The sequence below is a fragment of the Perissodus microlepis genome, chromosome 3 (assembly GCF_051167445.1).
Source record: "Perissodus microlepis isolate ML-2025 ecotype Zambia chromosome 3, ASM5116744v1, whole genome shotgun sequence".
NCBI lineage: Eukaryota > Metazoa > Chordata > Actinopteri > Cichliformes > Cichlidae > Perissodus > Perissodus microlepis.
In genome coordinates, this window is record NC_140463.1 from 23,821,296 (window position 1) to 23,831,468 (window position 10,173).

General features: G+C 40.4%; 1 long non-coding RNA gene across 1 annotated transcript; it reads right to left on the minus strand.

Annotated features, from left to right (window-relative positions):
* Nucleotides 1-994: 994 nt before the first annotated feature.
* On the minus strand, nt 995-4,040 carry LOC146390664 (uncharacterized). The gene is made up of 3 exons (XR_014799849.1): nt 3,960-4,040; nt 2,571-2,637; nt 995-1,894 (listed from the first exon to the last, which is right to left on the minus strand). It is a non-coding gene; the product is annotated as an uncharacterized LOC146390664 (long non-coding RNA).
* Nucleotides 4,041-10,173: the final 6,133 nt, after the last annotated feature.

Here is a 10,173-nt window from a genome sequence, read left to right on the forward strand (position 1 = left end):
TTATTGATAATTTGTGACTTGAGTCCATGAAATTGTATCATAGTCACGTCCTCTCCCGCCTCTCCCTATTAGGCCGAACTGAACGTGAAGAAAATCAAACAAAAATCAGCAAAATGTAATCTGATTTTCAAAAACTGCGACATATGGATCAGTCATAGACAGGAGATAGGAGAATAGTTTGCTTAATCTTTTCAGTCCAATGTTAAGAAGTGCGTTTAAACTATAATACTCTGAAACCTGAGAACGATGATCCTTTTTCCGATGAAGTCAGCATGCTTGATAACCACCTGCTCGACTAGGCTGCAGGAAAACCCACTTTAACATCATAGAAACGTAAAAATAATTTAATCCTGCAACTACTGGATTCTGCAACACTAAAATGTGAACACTCATATACAAACAGATCATACACTGCCTCTTGTTGTGTTACACACCAGCCCTAATGTTTTGGCATCTTCCCTCCTTCTCTGGCTAAAGGAAAATAAAGAGAGTTAATGCACGAACAGCATCTGAGCTCTGTTCTCTATTTTTAGCCAGAGCTCCCAGTGGGTGACCCATTTAGCCTCCCATTTCCCTTCTTCCAGCCTGCCACTTTTCTCACTCGTGTCCCCCCTTCCTGCAGCATTTCTGGAGACTGAGCAGAACATTTAAAGGCCAACAGCAGCAACAGAGGCTGGTAAACAGAAGAACGCTGCTTGTTGAGGCTATACACATCTTTCCTTTGAACTTTTTAAAAGGATTCCAGCTGTGACATGGTGTCTTTATCAGTAGTTTGTTTTCCAAAGCTCTCTCCTTCATATTTTTCAAGATAAGCTAAGAGGGCTAATTTATCAGAAAAAATCTCTCAAGAGCGATCCAGTGTAGGTTGGAAGCTTGTTAATTAAATCACATAAAATAGACATTGGTAACTATGTATTTAAATGGGGGAATTAGGGTACCTTGACAATATTATTATATCTGTATCTGTATAATCTTCAGATTTTTAGCTCTTTTTTTAGTTTTTCTAATGCTCAGGTCTGAAAACGATGAGTTAAGCTTAAGAATCAATGCAAAAACTGCCATGTGCTCAGAACGTGGGCTCTGAAGGATGTATTTCCAGACTCACATTTTAGCATGAGACCAGACTCGTTGGTAGGGAGATTTTCTTATCTCTGTTTCCCTGTTTCCTGCTAGGCTGACCGTGTAACAGTTATAGCGGAAGAGGATCCAAACACAGCACACTGAGGCAAAGTGCAATCTAAAACCTAGAATTTAATCCAGATAGAGATCATACTCAAGGCAGACAAGGAGCAGAGAGATGGTCCATACATGGAAAACTGAAACAGGAAGAAATACACTGGTCAAAAAAATTCAAGGAACACTTTGAAAACACGTCAGATCTTAACAGTGAAAAACATCATGCTATATTGACATGGAGTGTTAGGCATGAACAGGTGCTACATCATATGGTGGATGTGGATGTGAGTGGATGTGGCAGATTGGTCCATTTTGTAGAAATTTCACTGAGGCAACTCAAAATGACATTCAGTGGTTAGCTCCCATGTGTTTGTATGCATGCTTGGCAACTTCAGGGCAGGCTCCAAATGAAATGTTGGATGGTCCTGGGGGATGATCACCTATATCTGGACCAGGGCATTACTGAGGTTTAACCTGGTCCAGATCTAGGTGACCATTGCCCAGGACCATCGAGAGGTGTTCTGTTGAATTCAGTTTAGGCGAGCTTGCAGGGTATGATCAGAAATGGTATGAATTCTTTTATCCTGCATACTCTCACCTCATGCACTGTTGTGCACCACGAGGAAGCCAGGATCCACTGCAACAGTGTAGGGTCCTGACAATGGGTCCAAGGATTTCATCTTGATATCTAATAGCAGTCAGGGTGCCGTTGCCGAGCCTGTAGAGTAAAGAAAAGTAAAGTACATTATAGCGCATTTCACAGATAAAAAAAATCACAAAGTGCTTTACAAAACAAGAAATGGAAATATAAAACAATGTAACATTAAATAGCAATGTAAAACAATAAAACAATAAATACAACGTAAGAGGAAATTAATAAAATGCAGGTCTGTGTGTCCCTCCATGGATACGCCTCCCAGATCGTCACTGACCCAAAGCCAAACCAGTCATGTTGAATGATGTTACAGACAGCACAAAGTTCTGCACGGCTTCTCCAGACCCTTTCAAATCTGTCACATGGTGAACCTGCTCTTATCTGTGAAAAGCATAAGGCACCAGTAGTGGACCTGCCAATTCTGGTGTTCTGTGGTAAATACCAACCAGTCTTCAAGTACCAGGCATTGAGCATAGGGCCCACTAGAGGCCCTAAGGTCACCCTCGTAAAGTTTGTTTCTGATTATTTTGTTCAGAGACATTCACACCAGTGGCCTGCTTGATGTTATTTTCTTGTTCGTCCTTGCACAAAGAATCAGGTACCAGTCCTTCTGATTGGTTAAAGACCTCTTACGGTCCTGTCCAGCTCTGCTAGAGTACCTGCCTGTCTTCTGGAGTCTTCTCAATGCTCCTGAGACGGTGCTGAAAGATATAGCAACCATTGTGGTAATTGCACTTACTGATTTGAAAGATCTTTTGTAAGGTCCAGGTATCACCCGCCTCATGCTACCAGTAGAGACACTGACACTAGCCGAATGCAAAAGTAGTTAAAAAACAAGAGGAGAGAGAAGAGAGAAATATGTCAGTGGCCTCCACCTGTAAAACCACCAAAGCAGCTGAAACCAATTAACAACCCCCTCTGCTACTTAACTGACCAGATCAATATCCTAGAACTTTAACCGACTAACTGGCTATACTCTGATGAAAAAGGGTTCTATTCTGTTTCTCTAGTCCGCATGTAAATGCAGAAACTGAGCTTTCAAAATCTTCACCCTGGATGGAGTTCTTCAAAACTTCAGTGATCCATAACACCTATTACATGGATGATGGGCCAAAAAAAAAAGCTGCGTTTGGTACACCTGGTGATGGCTACCAAAAACCAACTGGTTGAGGAGCAACTTGCTAAAGGACATTTAAACAAATATTAGTGGGGATGAGTGAATGTAAATTTCTGACAACAACTGTACATATATATGATAAAATTGGATATAAAAACTCCCAAAACTATAGAGTCTTGTTAAATTGGTATTAACCAGTTTTCTGCATGAAACACTGGGAGGAAAAGTGACATTTAGCACTAGCTGTTACCTTACACAATCTGAGTAAATACAAAGAAATAGTGAAAGCACTTCTGGAACTCCAGTCCAGCTAAAGTGAATGCTTCTCACTTTTATAGTATGTGTTGTCTACTTTCTCCTAGTTGCACATGTTTGATAAACATGGTAAAATATCGATAATGCAGAGAGAGCTCATTTAGGATCAAATTTGCAAAGACCATGCAATATAGCTTCTACCTCATCCTGGTCTGGATTTTTCTTTAATTGTATTATATAAAAAAACCAAAACCATGTAGGGGACAGTTAAAGCTTTAGTTCTCTAGCTAAAGTCGGTTCAGTCTTGTAGCGGCAACCTTCGGTACTTCTTTGCCGCTTGTGCAGGACGTAAAATTTCTGACTCGTGCTCTTGTTGAATTGCTTGTCTGCCTTTCAGTAGCAAAAATGAGGTGAAGGTAAAAAGGGCAAAACATTTATTCTCCATACAAACCGAAAAATACAAACAAATGCTTCTGGTGGGAGCTCCGCTTACATTCCCTTTATGTTACAACGAAAACAACATTAAACAGCCACGGTCAGAAAAACTGTTGCTCCACATCCTGTTTACTTGCCTAACCTTTCCTCTCCCCCACATGCAGGCAAAATACACACACCCTTTACGACATCTATCAACACTTTACAACAACACAAAAGACTAACAACGCAGGATTAACTTATGGAGCACAGCATATTACATTATAACATAAAATGATCAAGATTATAACTAGAAACTCAAAGATCATATCAAATACTTACATGTGGCCTGATGTAATTGAGTAAAATATTGGCCTGAACTGTCTAAGCTCCAACAAGTCTTATCCCAAAGGTCTATCAGCTGGTGATTCATGTTGGTGCGCTGTCTGTGTTTTCAAGCTAAGAGTGAGATTACAAAGAGTTTTTGGACATCCCCTCGTTGCCATGACAAATAAACAGCAACCACTCCAACTTTGTGTGTGTCTTAGCTCGAGGACCACTTGGACTAACCTCCTCCTGGACACTATCTGATCGTGTGATATGGCTTCAAAAGCCAGAGAAAGTCGAGTGTTACAACAGAAGCAGTGATCCTGTTTTATGGAAAACAACTCAAATTTGGGTTAATCCCTTAGGATGTGGTTGGTTGCTAGTTTGGGGAGTTTACCACTAATAAACCTGGCCTCTTCCAGCGAGGTAATTAAGTTGTTAGGCCTCTGGCTGTCTCTTCAGGATAAACAGGCTGAGGTGGAAGACAGAGAGGAGTGGGAGGGTGAATCATGCCGCTTATGGGCTTATCAAACACATCCTTCAAGAAAGAGGGGAGTCTCTGAAGTTCTTTGTGTCGCAGAGCGTGACGCTGTGATGTGCGTTTTTTACTGGGTGGCAGAGTCCTCCTTTAGTTCCTCTGATTTTTCTGACCTGCTGTCATCATTCCTCCCTTGATGTGTGTTCAAATTGCAGCCTGCATCAGATAAGTCACATTTTTCAACTGACTGAAGGCAGACAAGCAAAAAAAAAAAAGAAGAAGCAGAAAAGAAAAGCACTGAATGGCGTTTCAACACAAGCTAATGTAAGACTGAGTGCCTTTAAACAAAAGTAATGAAACAGAGTAATGAATCTTGTTCTTGAACGTCTGCTTTTTAGTTTAATCACAGTACAAATGTCCATCTGTGGCTAGAAATGACTGTTTTACTAACTGCCTGTAATACAGATGAAACAAATATGACTTTCAGATGATTTACATTTTCAAGAAAAAAAATTGTATTTATATTTTGCTATATTTAAATAAATATTTCAAAATGAGTAAATCAGTTTTTATCATAAACAATGCATTTAGTAGAGAAAAAAAAAATGCAAATAATTTGTGAATAATGTTAGATATGCTCTGAAAAAATCTGTGAACAGGTGAAGCTGTGAATAGGCGGTGGTCGACTGTATGCACATTTCAAGCTTCACACTGAAGTTCACTTCAGTGTGACGTGACCAGCCATTCAAACCACATTTATTCGAATGCATAAGAACTGCTGCCCTGGATTCTCAAACTTCTTGCTCAGGAGGATCATGGAGCTTCTGCTTACACCTCAGGAGCCAGGAACCAGCAACAACATTGTCAAGGATGCTGAGGCTGGACTCAAAAGCAGGACTCCAACTGTGCACTCAGACAGAGGTTTATTTACACACCAGTGATATTATGTACATATATACAGTGATAGGGAAAAGGGGGTCCAAGTTCCAAGGGAAGGTCCGGGGCAGTCCAATCCAACACCATGATCACACTCACTCACACTCTGTCAGGTCAGGTCCAGGGAAAACAGGCGCAGGTCCAGGAAGGTGTAAACAAGGAGATGGAGAAAGGCGTTAATAGAGCACAAAGGACCATGGGGAAACTACACAAGTGAAAGCGCTGGGGTAACTAACACAGGTAAGTATAACACTCCAGCGAGGAACAGCACTCCAACAAGACCTTAAATCCTGTTTAGCTTCATCAGCTGCTGATGAGCCGCAGGTGTGTGTGTGTGGGTGGAGGTCAGGTGAACCACAGGAACACAGACGCCGCCCTGGTGATTGTGGAGAGTATAACACTCCAGGGTGGTCATTGATGATCCGTGACAAACGTCTATTTGCCTTCAGAGCAAAAGCTGTGACTTCCCTCTGCAACCAACATATTTCACAAATGTGTGATTTTGACTTTGAAGGTGAAGGGTCTCCTTCTTTGTAGACAAATCATCATGCAAACTTGGGTGATTGTGCCAATCTGCTGACGCCTAAAGGTGGCTTTTGGTGCAGCCTTGTATATCTTTTTGCAACCTAGCAACAGCCAGCAACCTCCAGCAACCTCTAGCAAAACTCTACAACTGGTTGGTGAATACCAGTAATGCCTGGTGGAAAAGATATTGTTTTTAACTCAAGCCATCAGATAGTACTTTTCATGTTAGGCTATGCCCTGCAAGTGCAGGAAATGTTGAGGAACAGTGTGGAGGTATTCACAAAGTATGCTAGCTTGCAGCAACATTAACAGGGTGTGATATTGCCAAGGAATATAGACCTATTATCCTGGGGTAAATATCCTTTCAAACTGTTTGCTTGAAAAGATATATCTACTGTATTTAACACACATCCAACTGTATTTGGCTAGATGTTAACAGAGATGTTGAAACACAATGTTTTAGGCATCAGCGTTGGAAGAGTCCAGTGGGCCTGAACTAAGAAGGTGGATTTTGTCTTATTGAGGTTGGACATCGAGGTTAACCCTGGGTGTTACCCCCACCCCAAGGTGGTTTATTTCTTAACTGTATACATTTCTATGACAACTTAAACTGTGAATCTATCCTACTCCATGCCATTTTTGTCCAGTCTCTTTCTTATTGCTAAATCACAAACTCTGATCTTGACTGAGGTAAGCGAGGACTTCGGTTCTTTAGATGGTGTTTTGGGTTCTTTTTTCACTCCTGAATGAGTGATTGAGATCTTTTAGGTCGCCTCATTTTTATCAGACCGGTTCTGCCTTGGTGATTTCTTGATTCAACGGGTGTGGCAGTAATCAGGTGTGATTAGTGAAACTAAACTTGGCTTTTTAAAAATGTGGTTAATCACAGATAATTTGTGATTTAAAAACTGACCAATCTCTGGGCCTATGTGACTAGGGCCTTACTATGTGGTCACCCTGCCTTTTGGCTTATGATAGTTGGGTTATGATAAGTGTTTAAGAGGATGGATGGACAGAATCATGGGTAGATGGATGGAGTTAATTGTGCTAACAAGGTGTCCAAGAAGTATCTGCTCATTTGTTTAATTACAGAAACTCATATGGTGGGTGTTGGTGTGGGTCAATGGGCCAATGCCACATTTTTGTGTGTGTTTTGCTTAAGCTTAGCTAGGAAGACTTTGTACCTCAAACTAACCAATTAGTCCCCAACCGTGACAATGAGTCCACAAGAGTTGTTTTAAAAACCCATCTACTTCAGCTGTCTAATCATGGCCACTTATATGCAACATGGCCTTGAGACGCAGAGTTATGTCACCTGAGAGGCCTGTATACAGCTGCTGTCACCACTGATGGAATGTGAAGACTTGTTTTGTCCCGCTTGAGGCCTCGTTGAACCCCCTCCTGTCCACCAAATCCCTCTGCCTCCTACACACAGTGGTGCCGGTCAGTCTTGAGAATGAAGGGGCCCTCCATCAGTGGATGCTAAGTGGTCATTTCATAAAGATAAGTGCCATTCACAAAAGGAGCTCGTGATCAATTCAAAGAGTTGCTTATGGGAGAGACTGTCAACACCTGCACATAAGGTGATTACTTGGAAGGTAGAGTCACCTGTGGCTGAACTCTGCTGTAGACTTGCATCAGTAAACGCAAAATGAACTCTATGGGAGACACAGCCCCCTATAGTGAAAACAGTTAAGCTAGTTGGAAAACCTGTATTATATCTCATAGAGATTCTAGTTCTATATTTTTAGGTCAATGACCTAATGACTTCTTGAAAGGAAATAACTTATTGTTGCTCTGTAAGGAAGTTAATCAAAAGAGAGGTTGTGATCTGATATTTTGAAATTAAAATTGAAAAAAAAAAAGGTGAAAAAACAAACTTTTGCTATTTTGCAAGTTCTTTACATAAGTGTAATAGTCTAATTTTGATTTAGTTTATTGGCACAATTGTTAACTAACAGCTTGTCATCTGAGCATCACAGATGATTAATGGCTTAAAATGAGGCACTTTTATTATTCTAAACATTTACACTCAGGACACTTTATTAGAATGGTTTATATAAGGCAGGATGGAGCCATGCTTTCAAGTTGTTTACACCAAATTCTGACTCTGCTATCTGAACATCACAGCAGAAAAACCGAGACTCGATAGGCCAGGCAATATCTAGTATTGTTCAATTTTAGTGAGCCCATGTGAATTGTAGCCTCAGTTTCCTGTTCTTAGCTAACAGGAGGGGTTAGCTGCTGCTGTAGCCTATTTGCTTCTAGTCAGAGATGCTCTTCTGCATACCTTTGTTGTAATGAGTGGTTATTTGTGTTAATGTCCTTTCAGCTTGAAGCAGTCTGCGCTCTCCTCTGACCTCTGGCATCAACAAGGGATATTCCTCAGAGAACTGGCACTCACTGGATATTTTCTCTTTTTGAGATGTTCCATTGGAAACTCACAGGAGATCAGCCCATTTGTCGCATACTACCACGCAACTTTCAAAATGGTATAGTTGTCAAATTTATTCTTCACTCTGATGTTCAGTTTGAACTTCAACAGGTCATCTTCAGAATGTCTACTGAGTTTTTGCCATGTGATTGAATAGACGTTTGTGTTAACAGGTGTACCTAACAAAGTGACCAGTGAGTGTAGGTAAGGTTGAATTACTTACATTTCAGTGTTAAATTATATGAAAGTAAATATTTTTGCTTTGGGGTAAAACGCATCTTTTGGCACATGTAGAAGATGATCTTTTTGCTGCAGTTATAGAAATCAAAAGGAACTTATAAGCTGAACATGTTTGTGGTTTATATTATGAGCTATCATGAGCTAGTGCTCAGTAGGCAGGCCTATGTAGTGTTCTCATTTTTAAATGTTACTGAACGAGAAAATGAGAACTCTATGACAGAAAAATGAAAACTCCCAATGTCTTTTTCACTAGATTTCCCCTGGAGCTCTGAAACATTTCGTATCCAGCAGCAATTTGGGTTTTGCAATGACAACTAAACCATGTCCAAGATGACTGAGCCAAGTAGCAGAAAGAGTTTTCTCAGATATTGTTTTTGTTCTGTCAGCATTTTAAAAAAATAATAAAAAAGTTTTTATGGGGCATTACAGCAGCACTTGTTTAAACGAGAGCTGGGGTCAGAGGGTTCATCTGGCTGATGGGAACTTCACATCTGGACTGACTTGTCTTGGTCTCCAGGTTCAGAGGGCGAGTGATTATGACAGAGTGCTGTAACCTTATTATGCAAACAGTTGTTACAATAGTCTTTGGCTGAATGTTCAGAACACTAAAGCACACATATGTGTTTTCAAGCCTCAAATCAGGAACAAAATACAACCATATTTTTACTTTGTCTTTTTTTTTGTGTTGATTTAATTTGTTTTGGACATTTTGAGGAGAAACTTTTCAAAATATTTTATATAAATCTGGCAAGCTCCAAAGAAAGAGTGATCGTGGAAAAACAGGGATAATCAACTCATTATCAGATTAAAACCTCTGAACAATGACATTTACCCTGCAGAGATGTGCAGCCATGTTGGGCAATAAATTTTGTCACTCCCCCTGAAGCAGGGGGACTCAGTGAAAGCTAAAAATCTGCTTCATCTTAGCACCACTGTTCTCTTGAAGGCTCCACCACAGAACTTATTGAAGTGCATGTTGCAGTTGCTTCTGTGCTGTGCTGCCCTCTAGCTTCCATATGAGCAACTTACCCTGGAGCTAAGTACACCATATAAAGTTTGGAGTAAAAGGAATAAAAACAGAGTTTTTTGTGGTTTCTTCCAAGAGAAGCAGTGGATATAAAGCTAAAAACTCAAAATAAGTTTAACAACATGTTGTTGTATGGTTCAGAAATAATTAGGAAGGCTTAGAGTTTAGAGTGTGGGTGTTCAAAATGCATCAGTAGAGGAGCTGAATGTACCACATCTGTAGCCTGCAGTAAAAGTGCCTCACTGCTGAATATCATGTGTGCATACATTGTATAAACTAAAGGATTCCTCTCAGTTTATGACTGACTGTATGCTGCTGCATTCCTCACAGCTATCTCCTCTAACGATGGCAGAAAAGTGTCAGACCTCCCCTCATGTCCAACCAGGGTTTATGAATTTTTACTACATCACTTTCTCATGTTTTAAAGAACAAGGCTACCAACCTGTTGTTGCTTCCGTTTAGAGCTTTACGTGGCAGCAAGAGGTGTAGATGCCTGAAAAGATTCCAGGGACTTATTCAGGCTTTAATATCTGTGGAAACACTCACCTCAGTTAGTGGGACAGTTTCAAAGAATATTATGCGTTTTGTA